The sequence below is a fragment of the Haliotis rufescens genome, unplaced genomic scaffold (genome assembly GCF_023055435.1).
Source record: "Haliotis rufescens isolate VD_foot unplaced genomic scaffold, xgHalRufe1.0.p SCAF_10, whole genome shotgun sequence".
Taxonomy (NCBI): domain Eukaryota; kingdom Metazoa; phylum Mollusca; class Gastropoda; order Lepetellida; family Haliotidae; genus Haliotis; species Haliotis rufescens.
In genome coordinates this window covers 5,471,614-5,496,574 of record NW_025963780.1, presented here as the reverse complement: position 1 = coordinate 5,496,574, position 24,961 = coordinate 5,471,614, and the positions used below count along the sequence as shown (strand labels likewise).

The following is a 24,961-nucleotide window of genomic DNA, read 5'->3' as shown; positions in this document are numbered from 1 at the left end:
TGGGGTATAAGGTAGTTCTGAGACTGCGTAGTCCTTTCGTAATTCTCTAAGTAATTCTGAGACTACAATCTTTGTGGGGTATAAGGTAGTTCTGGGACTGCGTAGTCCTTTCGTAATTCTATACGTAATTCTGAGACTGTGTAATGATTGTGTGGTATAAGGTAATTCTGAGACCGCGTAATCCTTTCGTAATTCTATACGTAATTCTGAGACTGTGTAATGGTTGTGGGTATAATATAAGGTAGTTCTGACACTGCGTAATCCTTTCGTAATTCTATACGTAATTCTGAGACTTTGTAATGGTTGTGGGTATAATATAAGGTAGTTCTGACACTGAGTAATCCTTTCGTAATTCTATACGTAATTCTGAGACTGTGTAATGATTGTGTGGTATAAGGTAGTTCTGACACTGAGTAATTCTTTCGTAATTCTATACGTAATTCTGAGATGACAGTGTTTGTGGGTATAAGGTAGTTCTGAGATTGTATAATCCTTTCGGGGCATGAATGTAACTCTGAGACTGCGTAATCTTCGTAGATCATGCAGGTAACGGCGACTGAGATATGTTTTTTTTTTACATATTTATAACCCTGAGACTACGAAATCTTCATTGGGCATATACGTAGTTATGAGACTGCGTAATCGTTATTGGGAATGTACGTAGTTATGAGACTGCACAATCGTTATTGGACATTTTCGTAATTCTGTGACTACGTAATCGTTGTGGAATATGGACGTAGTTACACGGTTATAACGAACTTACACGGTCCACACATGTTAGTTCGTTATAACCGTAGTTCCATATAAGCATATGTACAGAATATGCATAACGATTGTCGGGACCAAACAATAAGTTCGTTATGCCCGTCACTTCTTTATACGCATGTTTGTTATAAACGTAATTTACTATATCTTGTTAACATAATGTCTACAGATGGAAACTAATTAACAACACGACAATATTACTAGAGTTTATGGGAGTTGATTTGAATGTCCCCCTGGATAACGCGGACACTGTACAATCTAAACATTGTTAAATAGAGAAGCACGCCACCACCCTGCTGTATTGTTTAATCCTTCTCATGACAACAGTGGCGCCTCTGAGTCGTCCCTTTTAGTTCGTAATTGACAAAAAGTAGTACGGAAGACATCAATGAGTGGCGTAAGAGTCATGCAACCCTGGATAAATAGCACTTTGTCAGTATGGTTATAATAGAAAGGAATACAGAGAAGCTGTTAGATTATGGAAAACAGCGAAGGATGTCATACTCGTCGTATCGATCCACGCTTCCTTCTTAATCTTTGTGTAATGTTGTTGCTCAACGACCGCGTCTTCGAGTATATTAGATGATCTTCTGTCGAAACAGATTGCAAAAAGTTCGTCTTGTTCATCCAAATGTTTATGCTGGTACGGAGAAATATTTCCTGATGGTTAGGGATCAACTACATGATGTTAGGGGAGATTGAAGTGTGTGTGTGTGAGCATGTGTGTGTGTGTGTTGCTTTTTTGTGTGTGTGTTTGAACATGATTGGCATTGGGAAGTTGGGAGGACATGAAGACTGAAACTCTAGAAAACTAGCCCTTCCTTAATCCGAGCAAGCGGGGTGATGGGTCTTTCTTTCAAAATATTTTGTATTCCAGAAAATGCCTGCCATCATTAATTGTTCACAAGACATGATGTCCTGAACCGAAAATGTAATAAACTTGTCTTCCCAATATTTGGTTCCTCCTTGTTGAATAAAAATGGTATCTCTTGAAGTAACGGCATAAAAATATATTCTGTCTCCACCCAAAAAATGAAGGCTGGGCAGAATATGAAATGGTCGGGCACCATGTTAGGATGACTGGTGTGATCCCTTAAGGAAACATCAATTGAAGGGCTTGGTGGTATTTGTTGTGGCCACAGGCGATGACCACGGTTTCAGACGCGTGGAGATCTGGGTCTGAATTGGTCTTCAGCACCCCATACTTGCCGTAAAGGCGACTCTGCTTGTCGTAAGAGGCGACTAACGGGATCGGGTGGTCAGACTTGTTTGATACATGTCATCGTATCCCAATTGATTAGAGCGATGCTCATGATGTCAATCACTTGGTCGTCTGGTCCAGACGCGATTATTTACAGACCGCATTCATAAAGCTGGAATATTGCTGAGTGGGGCGTTAAACAACAAACAAACAAAAGTAAAAAGCAAAGTAATAACAAACTTATATTCTAACAATGATCACAATAATCAAGGGCACTGATACAAAGCTAAGATTACTTTATCATCCCAGACAGACATCTTGAGGCGTTAATATATCTGCAGGTAATCGATAATCCGTTGACTAGGGCGGCAGTTAATCAATATTGAGAGTGGCAATCTCCTGATCAGTATCAGACATCTGGGCTTAGTGCGAAAGGTTGATTCACAAATCAAATACTGCCTCAAACGATTATTAGTTAATATATAACGTCAGGCTAGACAATAACCAGTCTCGATTATCTTCTGATTCCAAAAGGCGTAAAATGCTAAATAAAAATTGCATGAATAGATCACTGAAAGTCTGGTCAAATCAATCGACCAATGCGACCAATGTTCGGGTAGGAAATCATCATGTTCATTCTACCCGTGAAGGTCCGGGTAGAATTGGTCGTCAGCAACCCATACTTGCCGTAAAAGGTGACTATGCTTGTTGCAAGAGGCGACTAACGGGATCGGGTGGTCAGGCTCGCTGACTTGGTTGATTAATGTCATTGTATGCTCATAACTTCAACCACTGGATTGTCTGGTCAAGACTCGATTATTTACAGACCGCCGTCGGATATCTGGAACACTGCTGAGTGCGGCGTTAAACGACAGACAAACAACATCATGTACATAAATAGGATGTTCCATGTGTTTCGCGAAATATGACGTTTCTCTCATCTCGTGACGGTACAAAGATTGGTTGGTTGGTTGGTTGGTTGGTTGTTTAACGCCGCACTCAGCAATATTCCAGCTATATGACGGCGGTCGGTCTGTAAATAATCGAGTCTGGACCAGACAACCCAGTGATTGATATCATGAGCATCGATCCACGCAATTGGAATCGATGACATGTATAAACCAAGTCAGCGAGCCTGACCACCGATCCCGTTAGTCGCCTTTTACGACAAGCGACACATGAAATATTCTCCATTTATATAACGTCAACGTCAAAGAATAACCAGTTTACCCGACAAACAAATTCCACTGGGCGTAAAAGGCAAAATAGTAGAAAAAATGATATAAATGGATCTCTGAAAATCAGTGATGACACCACGTGTTCAAAGGACGGAAGGACATTTTAAAATATGACATTATTTTTTGTCTGTTCGAACTTGTTTGGAATAAAATAAGAATAAGAAGTAACGTCCAAAACGCGCATAGTCGATACAAAAACTGTTCCGAAATTTTTAAACAGCTGTCGAATCGCAATGGGCCTCTGTATTTTGCGTCCACAATACACTCCTAATGTCCGTAGTACACTGGTCTCCTGATTCCCACACTAATGATGCCTGTCGCTGACGGGACATTGATCAAAAAGATCACCAGAGTGACAAAAACTGACAAGCACAACATTAACAGTAATTAGGGGGTCACTTAACCAACAATGTATTTATTCCATTTTATCAATACGTTTTATCAAGTGCATCTGCCTTTGTTGACGATTTGCTTTCAGCGCCAGTGTCTTTAATCAGTCATAGAACACCACGGGGTCGCCATCGAGTTGTTCGTTTTGCACTTAATCTACGATAGACAATCCAAACAACAGAGCTATCGAGTTAACACAATGTGTAGCGTTAACAGAATTAGGGGACAGTGGTAACAGGAAGTATTCACCACTGTCTGATTATGTAGGACGTTGAACTACGTGTTTTATGTTACGAGGTTTTTTTTTCTATTTTTTTACCAATTGAAACCTTTTGTCAGTATAACAAATAAGAAAATAAGTTTGCTCTACCCTCATGTGTAGTGTAATAAAGTATAGTTTTGTCCTGAACTATTATAGTTAAAGCACAAGGACGTGAGGATAAAGTACAGTCGGCCCTTGGATCTTTAGCTAAGCATCTTAGAATATATATATATATTTGTACATGAGTTTATAAGTAGATTAAAAGTAAATGTCCCATGCACTGGGGAGATGGGGAAAACTCCGCGATCTCGTTTGATTGATGGCCCGTCTGATTGCTTCTTGGAATTTGCGCTTCCTCCAGTTGTGAACGTTTGTAAAGAGGAATTTAGTTTGTTGCTAGGAGATGGATTGTTGGGATTGTTGAAAATGTATCCGATTATAAATGGCTAAATTTGTATGCATGTTTTCCAACTCCGGCATCACCCTGGCGAAGAGGCATGAAGTAGACCTGAAACTTTGTGTAAAATAAAACATGTAAAATATGTAAAATTTATGTAAAGTACAAAGGTTGGTACCCATAACAATACTCCGTGTCTGACATCCAATTTCTAATTGCCTATGCAAAATCTCAACGTCCTAATGGACATTATGATATCTCTGTCCCTGAAAAGATCCTAATGACCCAAACCAGACAACACCCCCGATTATCCAGTTTATTTTATCTCCATTGCATTATAGTTACCGTTGGCCCATTCGCTATCGTAGCTTCAATTCACGGTTTTACGCTAAGAATAGCCATCCAATCAAATCAACCTCATGAGCGAGAGAAATGTTGCGCGAAGTTCCGGCTATGTATTATATTAGAATGTAGAATACTACCCACGATTGTCGAGGATGAAAAGGCAAGTACCCCGTCACATTTCAGGTGCCGTCTTCGTGCTTCAATGTGGTGTAAGGGAGTACATGTAATTGATCTTAATTTAAACTTAAGTGACTGAATGAGTGAGTGAGTTGTGTTTATCGCCGCTTTTAACAGTATTCCATTTATATCACGGCGTGTCAGCTTAATGTGGGAGGAAAGTGATGCAGGTCTCAGACGTTTACCAGTTTCGGTGAAACCCTACGAGCACGGGTATGGTGCTGACAAACCTAGAAACATAATCGGGGCGAACCAGGATTCGAACCCACAATCATAGGTTTCTGGCGTGTCCAAGGGACGCAACTCTGCATAGCGAATCGCGGCGCCTTAGACGACTGGGCAACCCGTGCCCACTAAACTTAAGTGGAAAAACCAAGATTAACGTTAGAATTTGGTTCGTTTCAACAGTATATTCGATGTAAAGCCGACCTCGCGATTGTGATGCCCGGATTGTTCTCATCCAGACTTTTTGTAATGATATAATTTACATTTGTAATAATATATATTAATGGGGATACGGGTGGCCCTGTCGTCTGTGTGCCACAGTTCGCTGTGCAGAGTTGTGTCCCTTCGTTGCACAAAAATTTTTCCGATCGTGTGGTCGAATTCCAACTTCGTCCCGATCGTGATTCTTGGCTTTGCCAGCACTACACCTGTGCTGTGAGCTTGAGCAAAGTGGCACCGCGGACCTGGTTATAGTGATGACAAACCAAGGCTAATTATAAGGACAAATCAGGGATTCGAATCCACACTTATAAGATTCTATCACTCCTGAGAAAAGCAAATCTGCGCATCGAACTCCGGCGCCCGGGACGACCGAGTCACCTGCGTTTGACTCACGTGAGTGATTGAGTTTGGTTTAACGTCGCCTTGGTCAGTATTCCAGTTATACGACATCGTGCCAGGATAGTGTAGGAGGAAATCCCCAAGTGACGCAGTCCTCAGACGTTTACCATTTGGGTGAAACCCACGAGCACAGGTAACCAAGAAACATAATCGGGGCGAACTAGGATTCGAACCAACATAGGTTTCTGGCGCGCCCAAGGGACGCAACCCTGCAAAGCGAATTGCGGTGCATCATACGATTGGCCATGACCAGTGAAGACAGTGGTAAACATTTCAAGGTTATCAAGATCAAAATATACACCAGACAGTATTCAGCGTACAGTAATGATAGATAACCTTCCTGAAATACATAATGAAAACTGCACACGCGAGCGTTTATTTCTTTTGATGTGAATAGCTTCGTTAGGATAATCATTTTCATGAACGGCTGCAAGCAATCATTTTCCTCAGCACGAAACACGCAACTATCTTTAGGCGTAATCATTCCAGGCGAAGGCGTAGAGTTGGTACATGGCTGACAACACATTCATGGCAACCGATCTCTGATGTCTTGTACACGTACTGTGTGATAGAAACTTAATGTATAACGGCCCCGTGAAGATTTGGGTTAGAATTCGTCTTTAGCAACCCATGTTTGTCGTAAAAGGCTACTAACGAGATAGGGTGGTCAGGCTCGCTAACCACAGACAAAATAAAATGACGTGTTTTCAAATATCGGTACTTATATCAAATAATACGCACATAAAAATAAAACAGACTTGTATAACATAATGACACACATGGTCCTGTGGTACAGCGCACGGTCCACAGGGTAAGAATATAGATCCACAGCAACCCTGCTTGTACTAAGCGGTGAATAAATGGATCTGGTTGGTCAGGCTCCGTTACTTGGATGATTGCATGTTATCGTATCCAAATTGCGTAGATCGATGCTCGGGATGTCATTCACTGGATTATCCGGTCTAGACTCGATTTATTTACAGACCGCCGTCATGTAACTGGAATATTGCTGATTGTGACGTTAAACAAACAAACAATTCATGTAATACTATAACATCATACCGCTTAAGTATGTTTGTAAGTCAGATTACTGTACATGTAGTGCCGAGGGCCGTTTTGGTTTGCATAGAGGCAGCTACCGCTGAGCGATCTTACTGTTGCAACAATAGGCCATATTATTTCAACAATACAACTATTTTGACAATACGATCATTACGACAAATAATATGCCACTACGGCTATTCCGACCAAACGAATTTTACAATATGACTCGATGACACAATACCATGTTTACGAAATGTAACTATTAAGACAATACAATTTTGACGACAACAGTAATATTGTCATTTACAACTATTACGACTTCTAAAACAAGAAGACTATTACGACAATACAATATTGATAGTACAACTATAACGACAATACGATATTGATAATACAACTATAACAACAATACGATGTTGACAATACAACCATAACGACAATACGATATTGACAATACAACTATAACGACAATATGATATTGATAATACAACTATAACAACAATACGATATTGACAATACAACTATTACGACAATACGATATTGACAATTCAATTATAACGACAATACGATATTGACAATACAACTATAACGACAATATGATATTGATAATACAACTATAACGACAATATGATATTGATAATACAACTATAACGAGAGTATGATAATATGACCGCAACGAGGGTACGAGTTTTACAGCTACGTGTATTCGAGTTTTACCACAAACTGGCAATAACGACAATAAGGAAGCATCAACCATCAAGATAACATAGCGCATGAGTCATATCGCGAATATCCCTTCAATAAGGTTTTTCTTGAAACTAAAGCTACAGGAAATGTAACAATTCACCTGAAATAAGTATGCTTAAATTCATGTTTTAAACCAGATAAGTGACTCCTTGAAGGTTGGGTTTGAATATTTTTATTCAATGAAATTTGTGGATGCGCAAGATCTTCAACCGACAGTACTGAGAAGTTCTGTGAATAACGAACCATCAGGCTGATGCTGGTGGGATTAGAAACGGATTATAGGATCCGAATAGTTCCATTGAAAAGAAAATTATGATAAAAATGGAACAGGTGCACAGATTGAAACGAGTTGAAAGTATCGGAACTGTTAAGTGTGTGGTATCAAGAAGAAGATAAAGATGGTGATGAGGGAAGAGATGCATGTGATGTGAGAAAGTCAGGGGAAGAGGAAGAAGATGAGAAGATATATAAAAAAATCAGCGCCATGGGGTATTTTTAGTCGCATCTCTCTGATGTGAGCTCTAGGAAGAGACGGGGCGGTCGGGTAGCCTAGTGGTTAAAGCGTTCGCTCGTCACGCCGAAGATGATGATAATATGATCGATTCCCGACATGGGTACAATGTGTGAAGTCCATTTCTGGTGTCCCCCGCCGTGATATTGCTTGAATATTGCTAAAAAAAAAGGCGTAAAACCATACTCACTCACGGAAGCGACAAATTCAAGATACTCATGAGATAAAGTTTACTTTTCAGTGTCGAGGGGATGGGTTAACATAGTCGTCAAAGGCGTAGCGTTTCAAAGAACGCGTCCTGATTAACCAATGTGCATATTTAAGAATTAGGGATAGTAAGTAATGATTCTTTGTGTGTAGGCGAACGATCCCAGCATCGGAAAGGCAAGTTTTCTGGATAAACGGGTTTCCGGATTAACAGGGACTACGGGTTAATGCTGAGTTCCGGATTAACCTGATTTTCGGATTAGTTGGGTTTCCGGATTAACAGGGATTCCGGGTAAACGAGGTCAAGATTTACGAGTTTTTACTGTATTCTCTGTTTGGTTATAATATAAAATATTCTTATAAGGAATTGGATGATTCTTTGCTATTGACACCAAATGCCACTCGTCTCAATGCAACTTGACACGTTTAGGTAATCGGAGATGCCTCTCAATCTCTCCTTAATTCTTCATTTTTTTCCAATGTCGCATTCTTGTGTCATGACAGGCTTCCGGGGACAGTCACGTTGTCTGTCTCGTGTCTATTACATTGTCCTTCTTAATAACCCCCAACGATACACCGACTGCTATGGAGGCGGTAGCCTATATAGATATGGCATGTGTTATGTACACGTGCACATTGCAGAAGTCATACACTCAATTTCACTTGTATCCCTATGCTAACCAATTAACATTGACTGGGCGTAGGCGCTAAAGAGCTGAGCTGATTTTTGCGTGGAAATATCATCATTACCCTTTCGTGTTTGCGTTCTGCAAGAGACCGCCTCCCTGGTATGTTGGATAGAACTTGTTACCCTGCCTGGCGTTCGTCATTGGGGGCTAAAACAAGGACTGGTCGGCTCGGAGTCAGTATACTGTGTCTGAGTGGGGTATTCATGTTAAACTGCGGCACGGTATCTCAGTGGACTAGCATTATAAACACGGAATCAGTCCGGACTAGTACAAGCAGACACACGCACGCACGCACGCACGCACGCACGCACGCACGCATATATATATATATATATATATATATATATATATATATATATGCATATCATTATATATGTACATGTACATGCACGTCGCTATATAAGTGCAATAATCTTGTACGCGACGTTAAACCTCATTTCACCTCATCTCACCAACCTGTTACCCCCCACCTCTTTCGACAAGACCTATGTTCAAGGAAAGGATATGGTAAATATATCATTAGTAGACGCTTAATCATATTGATCTTATTTGACATTCACTGCCAATAATAATGGGCCGACTGCGTGATCTTTCGACATTTGGGAAGCAGTGACTTCAGACATATTGTACTGGCATTCCCTGCGTTCACTGCTGCCTAATGTTAGTATTGTTATTATTTCTTGGGTGGCGCAGTCGTCAAAGGAACCGCAATTCGTTCTGCAGAGTTGCGTCCTTTGGGCACGCCAGAAACATATGGCCCAAAACGATAACGAGACCTTCGTCACTTAGGGATGTCCTCCCACATTAAGCTGACACGCCGTGATGTAACTGGAATAGGTAAACTCACTCACTCACTCACTCACTCACACACTCACTCACTCACTCACGCACTCACTATTGCTTGCTGTTATTTATATCTTCAGATATACCGTGTCAACGCTTGGTATTCGCGCCATAATAAATGGTAACACTGTTGTCTGTTTAGTTCAACTAAATAGCTCTATCTAATGCATCAACAGTTGGCTATAATGCCGCTTTAAACAAAATGTCAGCGAAATCAGCTTAATGTGGTCGTAGACATATGTTCTTTTAAACCAAACCACAATTTGGGTATGATCAGGATTCACCAAGAATCGAAATTGAAAATCAAGCTCACGGACATAATTTTGCAGAGCTAATTCTGGACCACCAGTGTTAGCAAATGCATGACTATCTAATTCATGTAACAATACTTCGTTCATGCTACACGACCCCATGTCCGTGCCCACAATGACACCAAGACTAGTGTTCTTACACTTGGTGGTGAGTGCTAAGAACTATAATGCTGTGGAGGGAACTAGATATAGTGAGTGAGTGAGTGAAGTTACCGCCGCTTTTAACAGTATTCCAGTTATATCACGGCGTGTCAGCTTAATGTGGGAGGAAAGCCCGAAGTGATGCAGGTCTCAGACGTTTACGATTTCGGTGAAACCCACGAGCACAGGTATGGTGCTGACAAACCTAGAAACATAATCGGGGCGAACCGGGATTGAAACCCACAATCATAGGGTTCTGGCGTGTCCAAGGGACGCAACACTGCACATTGAATCGCGGCGCCTTTAGACGTCTGGGCCACCCGTGCCCCAGAACTAGATATAGACGTTGATCTTCACCCATCACAGGGTCAGTCGGCACAGAAGAACTTGCACATTCGCGAAACAGCTTGTATCATTACTTTTGTAATGTTACAAGACTTGTGCTTGTTGATCGAATTAAGATGAGATCATGGTAAATGCAGAAGTGAAAATGAAACGATTTATTTATAATTTTATCGTTCAATAAAACGGTCAAATGGCCAACCCCTTTCCACTGATCTACCCACCTGAACTAGAAATAAAGCAGACTAGTGAGGCAGCTTCGTCTGTTTCATATTCATATCAAAGCATAACGAATCAGAGTTGCAAACAAACTCTCCACAAGACTGTATTACAAGAGGGATGACGTCAACTTTCCAACAGTCAACGTTTCCTATATATCGGTCGATATTCCAGCAGTTCCATCCTTTGGTGTCTACATTTCATAACCTTTGACGTACAATCGAGCATGCTCTTTCTTTGAAAATTTCTAAGAACGCCACACGACTCTTCCTTAAATGTTGTTTGATAAGGGTTACAACATTCAAGGCAACAGTAAAGCTCTTAAATGTTTTTTTTTGTGGTAACATGTGGAGGATAGTTCCCAACTTGACGCATCAGTGACCAAAATGATTCTGGGGCAGGTCCCTACTGTAACTTGTACCATACATTCCAGTGATTTTTTTAGATAAATAATTGACGTGACTTTGCATGTGTTTGTGACGGGTAAACACCGGTGGGGCAGGATACCCTCCCCATTTTGCGAACACATAGTATCATCGATATTTGATAGTGTTTCATAACCGCGTCCATATGTGTACCATACCATTATTTTAGACCTTTACTGACGGACTTTGTGCCCAGTGTATGTAATGTATGTGTTCTGGTCGCCCACAATCTGTCAGAGAGAAACAGTACCTGCATAACACTTCATGTTAAATATGGGGCGGTCGGGTAGCCTAGTGGTTAAAGCGTTCGCTCGTCACGCCGAAGACCCGGGTTCGATTCCCGACATGGGTACAATGTGTGAAGCCCATTTCTGGTGTCCCCCGGCGTGATATTGCTGGAATATTGCTAAAAGCGGCGTAAAACCATACTCACTCACTCACTCATGTTAAATATACATCGCAAAAAATCCCTCAGACAACAGGTACAAATGTTATACGTACACAAGATAAACAATTAAATCAGTCGTGTTTACTTGGATTTTATATGTCATTGAAACATCCTCGACAGAGCTTGTTAAATGTTGTAATCGTGTAAAAACTGAGGCACGTGGAGACATAACAGAACGCTTACCACTGTCACTAAGCTTTGGCGTGGAAGGAAGCTCAGTCAACTATTGTTGGCTTTGTTTTATAACAACTAATATCAACGTGTTTGTGCACGTGGGCGGGAACTAAATGTTAAATGTCATTGCAAGGCTGGGGAGTGGCACTTTGAACGAAAACACAATTTTTGAAGCATGCACACGAAAGGTAATTGCAACAAGTAGTGTTTTAAAGGCTAAATTGAAATTTTGATAAGCACATATAATGTATGTTAAACCCCGTGTCGCGGTTAATTTGAATGAAAATGGACCAGATAAGTTTACGTTATGATATATATTTGTTTTAAATTTAATTTTACATAATTTCAAAATTCATTTGGTGAATTGTTTATGCAGTGAGCGAATGAGCGAGCCGCTTTGAACAGTATTTCTGTTACATTGTAAACGTGTTTGTGTTCTCATTTGGATTTGTTCCGATGAAAAAAAAACGTGAAGCAGGATAAAACAGTAAAGATGTTTGTACCAGGGATATGAGAAAAGTTCCCTCAGGCAGAAATATAGGTTGTATAAGTGAGGGTGTAATCAGCCACTGAATACATAATTGTAAAGACAAATGGAAAATTATAACAAATGTATAATTTAAATTAAATCAAATATTTAAGACATGGGAAATAATATCAGTCACGGGTAAATAACATTGATAAATACTACTCAGAAGAAGTGAAAGAACACACGATTCTTTCATATTACTACAGTTAATCTGTCGTGGCGTTACAGATGAACTGTAGTAATATTAAAGAATTGTTATTTTTACTTCTTTCGAGTTAAAGACAACGCTGCTTGAAAATCAGCTCATGGATCTGGGAAATACAGACGAGAACAATTCAAATGTATTGTAATTATATGAAAGTAAAGAATGACGTATGTCCACGCAATGTTGAAGGGGACACAAGTTTCAGTCTGGTAGGCGATTTGAGGAATGGAGGCTGTAGAAAATAGAAAAATCAGTGGTTTTGGTAAAAGAGAATTAAGGCAAGAACACTGAAGCTTCTATAGTAACAGGAAGAAGTGACCAGGGGATGGTTGGTTGGTTGGTTGTTTTACGCCGCACTCTGCAATCTTCCAGCTATATGACGGCGGCCTGTAAATAATCGAGTCTGGACCTGACGAACCAAAAAACGTGGGATTTGAACCCACGAAGTTGTGGACATCGAATGATGTCGTTTCAAATTGACTAGGGCTCGCGTGCCACATGTCCGTATTGAAATTGGATTTGCTCCCAGTATGTTTAATTATGAGATTGATATATTTGTAAAAAATTGGACCCGTGAAGATTCGGGGTAGAATAGGTTTTCAGCAACCATGCTTGCCGTAAAAGGTGACTATGCTTGTCGTAAGAGGCGACTAACGGGATCGGGTGGTCAGGCTCACTGACCTTGTTGATGCATGTCATCGTATCCCAATTGCGTTGATTGATGTTCATGATGTCAATCCCTGGACAAAGCATACAAAGCAAAATAAAACAATTGTTATTATTTAAGATAAAATTAAGCAATTGAACTGTCTGTTATTGAGTAAGTAATAGATTCATAAACAATAAGCTCAAATTCACTATGCACACATATACAACTCATTTCTGGATCTTGTTTGTGGAATTGTCAATGTTTGTGAACAATTTCATGGTAGGCCATGGTCGACACAAAGTAGTGTGTCCAAAACAACAAAATCAAGCAGAGCTGGTGGCGGAGAGTAGTTGAATGGGCTTTCGTGTTTGGCAATAGTATTAATATGTATCATTTCCTCTGAAATGAAATGTGTTGGCAAAACAGTATAAAGGTAATATATTAGTTCAACATCCTGGATAACGCGACAGCACTGAACACTTCCTTCTGCGAAATATCAACGTCCCCTAATTCTTTCAACACTACAACAAGCCTCTTTGCGTTAAGTCGATAGCTATGTTGTCTGGATTTTCTGTTGTAGATTAAGTCCAAAACTAACAACTCGATGGAGACTCCACGGTGTTCCGTGGCTGCAAATAGACACTGGCGTTAAAAGCAAATCATAAAGAAAGGCAAATGCACCTGATAAAACATATTGATAAAATGGTATTAATACATTGATGTTTAAGTGACCACCTAACCACTGTTAATGTTGTGCTTTGATCAGTTTTTCCACTCTGGTGATCACTTTGAGTGATGTCATGTCAACGGAGGGCGTCATTAAATAGTGTGTTGATCGAGGAATTGTGTACTCGTGGACCAGTGCACTACGGACATTATAGTTTATTGCGGAAGATGGTATCCGCTTCAGCGAACAGCACAACGGCCAGACATGTCTCTCATTGCGATACGACAGCTGTTTTAAATTTAGGGAAAGGAATCCCAAATTCACACAGACTAAATAAAATTTCATGTTTTCAAGTGTCGGTACTGATATCAAATAATACGCACATAAAAATAAAACCTTTTATAACATATAGCGCACGGTCCACTGGGTAAGAATATAGATCCTCAGCAGTCTATGCTGAAGCGACTAAATGGATCTGGTTGGTCAGGCTCAGTGACTTAGCTGATTGCATGTCATGGCATCCCAATTGCGTAGCTCAGTGCTCATAATGTCAATCACTGGATTGTCTGGTGCATACTCGATTATATACAGACCGACGTCATATCGCTGGAATATTAGTGAGTCTTGCGTACGTAAAACAACTAAATTATTATTATTATTAACAAGCGTTAAACTGTAGGAATATGAACCTTATTCTAACGACCAAACATGTTCAGAAATATACTACAGTAAGTGTCAATGATTTACAGAGTGAATTTAAGTTGTGAAGTTAGGTAGTTGACCAGTTAGGTAGCCTTGTGGTTTAAGGTCTTACTTCACCCGTCTGACCCGTGAAGAACCGGGGTAGGATAAGTCTTCAGCAACCCATGCTTGCCATAAAAGACGACTATACTTGTCGTAGGAGGCGACTAACGGGATCGGGTGGTCAGGCTCGCTGATTTGGTTGCTGCATGTCATTGTATCTCAATTGCGTTGGTCGATGCTCATGATATCAATCACTGGATTGTCTGGTCCAGACTCAAATATTTACAGACCGCCGTCATACAGCTGGAATATTGCTGAGTGCGGCGTTAAACAACAAACAAGCAAACAAACAAACAAACTTGCCACGTCTTCGATTTCCCACGTGGGTACGATGTGTGAAGCCCATTTTCGGTGTTCCCAGCCATATTAATATTAATGCTGGACTTTTGATAAACGCTGCGTAAAAGTTTCTATATATATATATATAGAAAGAGACATCTATCAGCGAATGATGAATTCCACACGCCAGTAGTTTCATTGCCGTAATATCCTCCTGATGCCAGGGTGCTGTGATTTCTAAATGTCACAAAGAGATAATGGATTTTCCGTTCCGTTTTTCTTAAAATAACGTTATGACTGTACATGTTGATTTATATTTTCGCCAAAGGTGCCCACGCCATCGATTTTGGGCAGTGACACACGTAAACATCCCAAGAATAAATCATTTTAACCCCCTACGGTGCATGATGTACGTTTCTGAGACAGTGGTTTGTAAATGTTGTCACCATGGATACGCAACCCGTGCATCACGAGCTGAACGATGCTTTCCTCCTTTCCTCACATGGACACGAGTCGTGACGAACCCTCCCACGCCCACTCTCCAGACCCCAGACATCATCATCACCATAAAGCGTTGATATTGGACGATTCAGTGATACAACTATCGTGTTGTCCTTCACAGAATAGGGATTGTTCATTAAAGTGACCAAACCATTTCCATAATCTTAAGACATCTGACCGCCTCCGTGGTCTAGCGGTAGAGCGTCCGCCTGGAGAGCGGAAGGTCCGGGGTTCGATGCCCGTCCGCTTCATACCAAAAGACGTCAAAAGATGGTACTTGTTGTTACCCTGTCTGGCGCTCGGCATTAAGGGGTTAAAACAAGGACTGGTCGGCTCGGAGTCAGTACACTGTGTCTTAGTGGGGTATTCATTTTAAACTGCGGCATGGTATCTCAGTGGGCTAGCACTATAAATCGGCATCAGTCCGGACTAGTACAAGCAGCCACACAGATACACACACGTACATGCACGTCGCTATATAAGTGCAATAATCTTGGACGCGACGTTAAACCCAATTTCACCTCACCTTAAATCAGACTCCGTTGTACATGTACCTCTCAGACTATTTAATAAGCACGTGTTTACGAATCATCAAACAGACCCCTTCATCAGTTGGCACTACGTCAATGTCTCTGCTGAGATATAAATATATTTTTTTATAAAGAACCACGGACTGTGTCTTTAACGACGGTTGCTTTGAACAACACACAGCTGTTTACGTGATCAGGGCTGCGTTTATCGATGAGCTTATCCGGAGGCTCTTCCTCCTTTATAAAGCAAATTCGATCAAGTTTGATATTTTGACTATCATGGCACCTATTCAAATAACTTGAACAGCCTCTCGTTAATCCATAATGACTTGTCTAGTCACGACATTCAGCGGACATCACGTGACCTTAACGAAATAAGTTTCATTTCTCTGTAGCCGCTGCAGAAATCATAACAAACCACAGTCATTGAATCCTTTTCGTCATTTTACTCACTTAACAACTCGTGTCTGGCTTAGTATGGATCTGTCTGAACAGTGTCCCAGTCTCCCGTCAGTCATGCCGGGATTCATATAAATGCAACATTTTGATATAACCGCGGTTTCATTCAAAATGCTCACCGTTGACACGGAACAGGATCGACACGTATTTCCGATGTTTCATCCAGTATCAGAAAGCCCGGGGCTTAGACAAGGAGAAATTACTGTTGGGTTAAAGAAAGGTTCTCACGGTGAACATATATCGGCTGAAATGTCACTCCAAACGTGACATATTCGAACTATGTTGACAGATTGGGTCTAGCGGCATTGTACGGCTTAGGCCACATGAAGTAAATCATGTTTGTCATCTCCGGTCGAGCATCTCCGGTAACATGAGTCAAAAGTTGTTTTTAAGTTTGCATTCAACCGTCCTAGCAAATAAATGCCCTTCGTAATACGTGTTTTGTAAAGTCACTTTCACACATTTCTAATTCTCTGTTATTGTTTTGATATTTTACATTTGTGAATTCGAAAATCGAAATATTAAAATTAATATTCAATATCAATATGTAATTTTTGGATGTGGGCTTACATGTTGCTAAATATTAATGTCTATATTTGAGCGTTATATTTAATACAAAATAGCTGGTATATTGCTGAGTGCGGCGTTAAACAACAAACCATCCAACCAACCAACATGGATCTCTTCAATGGATAACTTAAAACTGGTCAGCCTGTAACGTTTTGCAAACGTTTGTCATTTTGGGGTCAAATCCATTTTTCAAGTGTATACTTTGTTTTGTCCGGCATTATATTACTCTTTTTTCACGCCATCCCTAAAATAGTTACTTTTTTCGTGTTTGTGGAAATGTGTGAGTTCAATGTCTTTCTATGATATGATTGTTTACTAGTAGGTACGGTACACTGCTTTCTTCATCTGTTCCTTGTTTGATACATTTTTGTGTTAAAATTGGGTTTGCTCACAGTACATTCAATTATGTGATTGATATATTTGTAAAAAGAATTGGACCCGTGAAGATCCGGGGTAGAATAGGTCTTCAGCAACCAATGCTTGCCGTAAAAGGCGACTTTGATTGTCTTAAGAGGCGACTAACGGGATCGGGTGGTCCGGCTCGCTGACTTTGTTGATGCATGTCATCGTATCCCAGTTGCGAGGATCGATGCTCGTGACGTCAATCAGTGGATGGTCTGGTCCAGACTCGATTATTTTCAGACCGCCGTCATAGAGGCTGGAATATAGCTGAGTGCGGCGTCAAACAACAAACATGTCACCATTGATCGTCCCATGATCACTTCGAAATATTCCCATGTCAACACACCACAAACTGTCATTGAAACCCGTGTATTTGTACACCTTCCAGGGACACGTACGTGCATCTTCACTAGCGATGTCTTTATTTGAAGAGGCGGTGGGATAGCCTTGTGGTTAAAACGTTCACTCGTCGCACTGAAGACCCGGGTTCGATTCCCGACATGGGTACAATGTTTAAAGCCCCTTTCTGGTGTCCCCCGCCGTGACTTTGCTGGAATATTTCTAAAAGCGGCTTAAAAACATATTCACTCATTCACCCACTTTAGTCAAAGAACATTACACGTGGAATACTTAGATAGGGGTTCTGTGGCGGCCGCCATCTTGGTGACCTATTTTGTGACTACTAAGACGGGCCAGTCACATGATCGCGATAAGGGATCTGCCACCAAAAGTACATGTTTCTATTGCGATCTAAGACGAAAAAAATATCCGTGTCAAAAGAGTTTTTTCGTCTTTTGTTGGTTGGTTCCAAGACCCCGTTTCACAAAGCGATGTTAGCGCTAAGGTGGTCGTAACTCCAATACTTTTATATATGTTTTAAACGCTAAGATCGCTTTGTGGAATGTGCCATAGTTCTTCGCACAAATGGTAGGGGAGGAAGAGACAAGAACAATTCTAAGTCATTCCAAATGTAACGTTTGAAGAACTGACGTTTTAACGTATATTCGCCGTTTTCAAAACATTGAACAAATTCTTACAATTTATTTCGCAAAGACATGTGTATCAATGAACATAAAACAAGTTTTATTCAGAGACGAAAAGATGTTGAAAAAAGCCACAATACGTTTATCATCTGTCTAAACACATTCTTCCGAGTAGACACTAATCTGTTTGCGGCGCCTGTACCAAATACCATGGGGGTATTAAGCGGATGACCACGACGTGTGGAAAGAATTAAGCTGAGACTGTTCGGTACTCTGGTGAAATATCAAGAGGTGTCAGCTTGCACAGAGACAGCTAAACATTCAGGAAAACAGAACCACGATTCTGCAAAAACCTCATTAATCCGGAAGATACCGTTCTTAGTGAAAGCAAACAAAGTCCGGATTAGCGAGTCATGGGTCCGGGGACTACACTTACATGTTTTATTAAACATGTATAGACGCACAATAGGATTTCCAGAATAACGGGGTCCGGTCCTTCGAAGTTTCACTGTGTGTGACAACTCAAATTCCAATGCTTATAATGCGAAAACGTCAGTTGGATCAGTTTACAGAAATAGGCTTTTTTTCAAGCATTAAATAGCGTTATGAGTTCGAACTTGCCAATTAATAGTTTTTATACTTTCTTGAAATGTATGTACAATCGTGGGCGAAATAATGTTGTAAGGTATGAGGGATGCTACACCCATTATTATGTTCGGAACATTGGGTTTGAGACACTATTAAACAACCCCGTTGAGACCAGTCATTCCCAGCACTCTCGCTTATCGTTCGTGGCGATTAAATTGATCGGATGATCAGACTGAGTGATTTGATTGATTGCGCGTCATCGTACCGTGACGGTAAGGGACGTCGCTCGTTACATGAACTTGCTTGTCTAGCCGATGTTATTTTCAGCTAGCAACAGACCCATTCTCGTGGGATTCACCAAAGTGGTAAACGTCTAGGACCTGACTCACTTTAGACTTTCTTTCCACATTTAACTGACGCGCCGTGAAATACTGTTCTAAAGCCAAAATCTTCATTGTCATCGTCATCGTCGTCATCCCCATCCTCATCCTCATCCTCCTCATCGTCGTCATCACCTCGATCCACGATCTGCTTCATCTGCATGGTCGTTATCTTCCTTATCATCATCAACGTCATCATCTTTTTCATCATTAACATCTCTATGATCTGCTTCCTCAGTAACCCCTCACCTCCTCCTCATCCTCACAATCATCATCATGACATTATCACTATTCATATCAATCATGCAATTATAATAGTCATGGTCGGACAAATTATCATTAATTATACGTTTTCAAAAGTTTGTTTTGATAACTGTCAACATCCCAATCACGAGTAAACGTGCTAAACAACAGTAGCGACTTGTTCGCATCCCTCATCACCATGATTTTATGTCATCAATCATCATGACCAACTGATATACCACATATGACCGACATTACCACATACCAGTACGACTAACGTTGTACCACAGACAGACAGACACATGATTTATTTGAGTCTCACCTCATATATACTTGTGAAAGAACATAAGAATGTAGTAGTTTGATACACGAGCCAAACTGTAAAACTTTGGGAGACGTCTGTATATATAAGTTAAAGTGTATATACACCATATAAAATACAAGAGTAAAATACATGAACATTAAGTAAATAAAAATAAAGATATGTTACCTATATAGTAGATATCTACGTCTTTTGAGAAAATTATAACAGGTTTTTGCACATTTAAACATTAGGTGGTTTATCATACAAATTCTGAGAGCCTGTCAATATCTGACCACGGATAAAAATCTTGACGTATGGCACTGGCTTCTTGGTACAACTCATATGTGAGGTCCTCATATACAAGACACTGTAACAATACATGATAACACAAAATAACACAAGCCCACTCAATGCGCGGAACACATAATAGCATTGATCAACGTTAATAATACAACGTAATATAGAGCGTCGTGTATCGCAAATATAATCACAACAACTGACCATTTATAGCCCCTGTCGAGCCAGTGTAAATAATTAGTTTCGTAGGATGACCACTTATCTGTAGCTATTTTATGCCCCTGACCATGTAGTAAAGGGCAGTAGGTGACGGTGACGTTGCAAGCGTCATCAGCGTCATAGATGTACGGGACTTAAAGCTTACTTTTGTGTTTCGCCGTATGGTCAATTTATCCTAATAGAATTGGTGGCTGTGGAGGATCAAATTCATTTTGGGAATACGACCCAGTTGCTTTTTATGTCTGAAATGCTCTTCTATAATCACTGAAGATTACTGCCTAATTTAAGAAAGATAATGCAGAACACAAAGCTAAAGGCAATCCATTGACAGCGAGTCGATGATGTAGCATCAAGCTTATCGTGATGTACTGTCAACTCATTTTACTCGTATTGCCAAAAGGCTGATCAAGGCTCATTGATAAAACCAGAATTAATGTTGTTAAGATGAATGTTGACAATGTCATATATAAAATATATACAGTAACTTGATATCATCAGTCATGCTTTGTTTAATATTAATGCCAAGATGGTTTCAACCATTGTATTATTCGCCGATCCCTATTGGTTGGATTTGAAATGTGAATGCGTTAGGGGTATTAAGAAAACTGAAAAACTCTAAAGAAACTAACAAAGAGACATCCTGTTATCGAGATCGAGGTGACTTATGTTTGTACAGCAATGTACGCTACTCACAAGTACAAAACTAAGCGAAACCTCAACATACGTTTATTTCACTAACGTACTGAATTACTTTCACACACGTACTGCGGTTTTTCCGCAAACATAAAGCAGTAATGTTTTGCGAAAGTACCGCGGCCTAATTCTAGAATTGTACAACGTAAAAAGAAGCCAGTTGTGTGAATCACCCTTGATGGGCCTTTTCTAATCCTTTATTTAAAAGCGACAAAACCCTTTCCATATGCATACAAAATATCTGCAATAGCAGAGTCTATTGTATGATTCCGACTATATCATGACCCTGTGTCTCAGGTCTTTTCTATTCTAGCTCAGGTGAGTGAACCAGTGGAAGGGAAGTGGCCATTTGATGGTTATTGAACGATACCAGATCAAAGATATATCTGAAGGTTAAGTTAAACTTCTTGCCCAAAGAACCTTGTCCTTGTGTTTGCAACACCCAGAAGAAGGTACGATCATATGCTAAAGAAACAGATCAGCAAGGAGGGTGAGTGAGTGAGTGAGTTGGGTTTAACGCCGCTTTTAACATTATTCCAGTTATATCACGGCGTGTCAGCTTAACGTGGGAGGTTAGCCCGAAGTGATGCAGGTCTAAGACGTTTTCCTCTTCGGTGAAACCCACGAGCACGGGTATGGTGCTGACAAACCTAGAAACATAATCGGGGCGAACCGGGATTCGAACCCACAATCATAGGTTTCTGGCGTGCCCAAGGGACGCAACTCTGCACAGCGAATCGCGGCGCCTTAGACGACTGGGCCACCCGTGCCCCCTCAGCAAGGAGGGGAGAACAATTGGTGCCCACGAGGATGCCTTTCTCCTCCCTAAATGTGTCACCCCAACTTGTACACCGATGTTAATGAGGAAGTCCAGCATTTCACATATTGTTTTCTCAGTTAATCATGCCTTTATTCACACACAGTGGCTCTAGGTCGTTACATCTTTGTATGGTTTCAACGACCGTGCTCTGTGTATATTGCTTTTAGCTTGAAAGTGAAGTCAATCTATTGGACCAATGTCACATTTCCTGCAGTAGGTCATCTGCTGAGGTTTAGAAATAGATAAAAAACAACGTTCCTTTGCACAAAAAAAGCTTTCCTTTGTATAAAACCAACATCACATGTGTTTTGAACCTGTCCCTCTGGCCCTCGCAACAGGGAGTTCTCGCGCCAATTAACTTAATCAAAAACATCTCTTTTCTGTTTCTATTTGTGGGTACAAAATTAAACTTCAAACCGTACGATCAATGAGGAAACTGCTTTTATGCACACTGGTGTCATATAGAAGTCAAACTGAAAATGGGGACTTCTCTTCCCCGAAGGGAATCGAATCACTCAATGTGTGTTCAAAGTGGGTCTCCATTTAGACAGTTGTAACGAAAGAAATATATTGATTGCAGGTTGTTATTTTCTTTTGAATTGGTTGAGCTTATGACCGGAAAATTGAAAAGATCGATATGGAAGTGATGAGATAAAATAAGCTCATGATTTACGTTTTATAATATCAGGTCACAGGTCACCGTGTTACACAAGTGTGCCTGCAGGCATTTTCAGTTCTTATTTAACTTCTTTCTATAATTTTAAAACTACCAAGTATTTGGACATCATCGGGAAATTTTACTTACTCGGACTGGGTGTACAATCAAACATAATGTTATTGTGCTAAAAATTCAATAGATTTGGAGATTTTTGTTCAACGTTGTTTTGAAGAGTATTTTGAGCACATCCTCATGATGGAGTCGGCATCATACAATGGACTCTGCTTTTAACAGAGTTTTTTTTACGATTTTGGCAAGAGTTCTGTCGCTATTAATTATATCACAGCATTTCTGTTTTTTTTGGGGGGGTGAAACATCAAACTAATGCAGGTCTTAGATGTCGAGGCCTTGATGACACCAGCGACCAGAAATATGACGCGAAACCAGGAATCGTTATCGGTGGGAAGAGGTATTGGAACTCATGATCATTTAAGATTCTTGCAGACTTATGGGCAGCACATTGCGGCGCTTTAAAGGATATGATATCAATCCGACCATAGCTATGTTATAGCTGTCACGTTCACCTGTGGGATACCCATTAGCGTATTGTACGGGCGGTGGGGTAGCCCAGTGGTTACACCGATCGCTCTTCACGCCGAAGATCCATTGCCAACATGGGTACAATATTTGAAGTTCTCCCGCGCTGTGTTTTTGAGAAGGTTTACAGTAATGCGTGCGTGTAGGTTTCTGTGGTCGCAATAAACAAACGTTTATGCTTGGACCTGTTACTTTATTCAGGATCATCAACTTATATATGCATACACCATTGCAATACATTAAAATTTCAGTTATAATAGTAATTTAATTATGTACTAGAGATATCATGCGAATATGTTGACTACGGAAGTAGAATCAACGAGCACCTGTTGACAAATTGATTCTTCTTCCGGAGGCAGCCATCTTCCCGATGCAAGAGCGTCCACTAGCCTTTTTATCAAAATCTTGTTTCAACCCTTGCCACATCAAACCCACTTTCCTGTGCAATATATGATTGGACTTTTGTACATAACGATAGTCAAATCAGAGAACGTATTACAAAATCAACATCCACGACTGGTACACCTTCGCATGAAAGTGATTTACCACTGTCTGTCTTTGTTGGCACGAATATGTCGTTATCATCTGTCAAACTCCCCAACGAATTCTTTTGTGGCAAGGATGAAATCGCGAATGTTTCCGTTTTCTGATCGACTAGGTCGTCTCCTATGGTAGTCGTTATCATTGTGAAGTTCTACGAGATAATAACAGCGGTCTGATTGGATATTGCGTTTTCAAACAAGGGACCCAACTCGTGATCTACGCGAGCCGGCGCCAGGGTCGAGCTAGGAAAAGTGGCCTTGGCTGTGGCAAAGGTAGAAACTAGGCTTTGGTATTGGCTAGTGGACAGGCTTGCCTCGGAAAGATGGGCAGCAACAGATATAATGTCGTTTTAATTTTGCATAATTACCTACAGTTGCGCCAGGTTTACTTGTTCAAATTTTGTTCAGAATGCCTGGAGAATGCATGGCTCAGTATACTGCACACAATAGCGTGACGTCACCTTAATGGTCTTATACTCTTATCGTCGTTATGAACCATCTTCTAAATACCAATCATGGCGATATTCATGGCGATATATTTGCTGAACTGAAAGCATGAAACAGAGCGTTTCTGTGTTGCAACACTTCTCATTTGAAACGGAAACGAAAACGGAAGTAGTGTGAAGGTATTAATGAATCCCTGTTACCAAAGTGTCTAATAAACTGACTTCAAAACCAAAACATAAACGGGTAGAGGTCATTGTCCTTACCCTCGAGGTCAAAGCCATACCTCCCATTTAATCAAGTTTGGGTGTTCTATAAGAGTATTGGTGTTTCTTGAGCAGTTCTTGCGTTTCTTGAACATTGAAAAGTCCAGGAAAGAGATTAGGGAAATGCTTGTCAGGGATAGAATAAGAAATTACACGACTGTCATGCCGAACAAAATGATTTATTTCCGTTGTTTGTAAGTAATGTCATGCTTGTTGTAATGTGATACTTGTAATGAGGCATTTTGCTCTCAGTATTGACACGTTTGCTTTTCTCGCATCAATCAGGGGTCATTGCATCTGGCCATTAATCAAGATTAAGATTGTGTTGGTCACAAGACATGAGTAGATATATGTATATTCTTCCATAAGATATATTCAGCGTTGGACCCTGCAAAGATAATAATTATATATTTCTTTGGGTTTCGTAAGATCTTGGTCCCCACAGAATCAGCATGATTGTCGTGACAGGCAACGAAGGGGCAATGGATCCGGTGGTCAGGCTCATAGTAAGTGAGTGAGTATGGTTTTACGCCGCTTTTAGCACTGTTTAGCGATATCACGGCGGGAGATTCCAGAAATGGGCTTCACACATCGTACCCATGTCGGAAAT

General features: G+C 40.5%; 1 protein-coding gene across 5 annotated transcripts in view; it reads left to right on the top strand.

The window, feature by feature from the left end:
- Positions 1–24,961, top strand: part of LOC124148049 (PDF receptor-like) — a 257,692-nt gene that overhangs the window by 198,661 nt on the left and 34,070 nt on the right. The gene's annotated exons all lie outside the window — the stretch shown is intronic.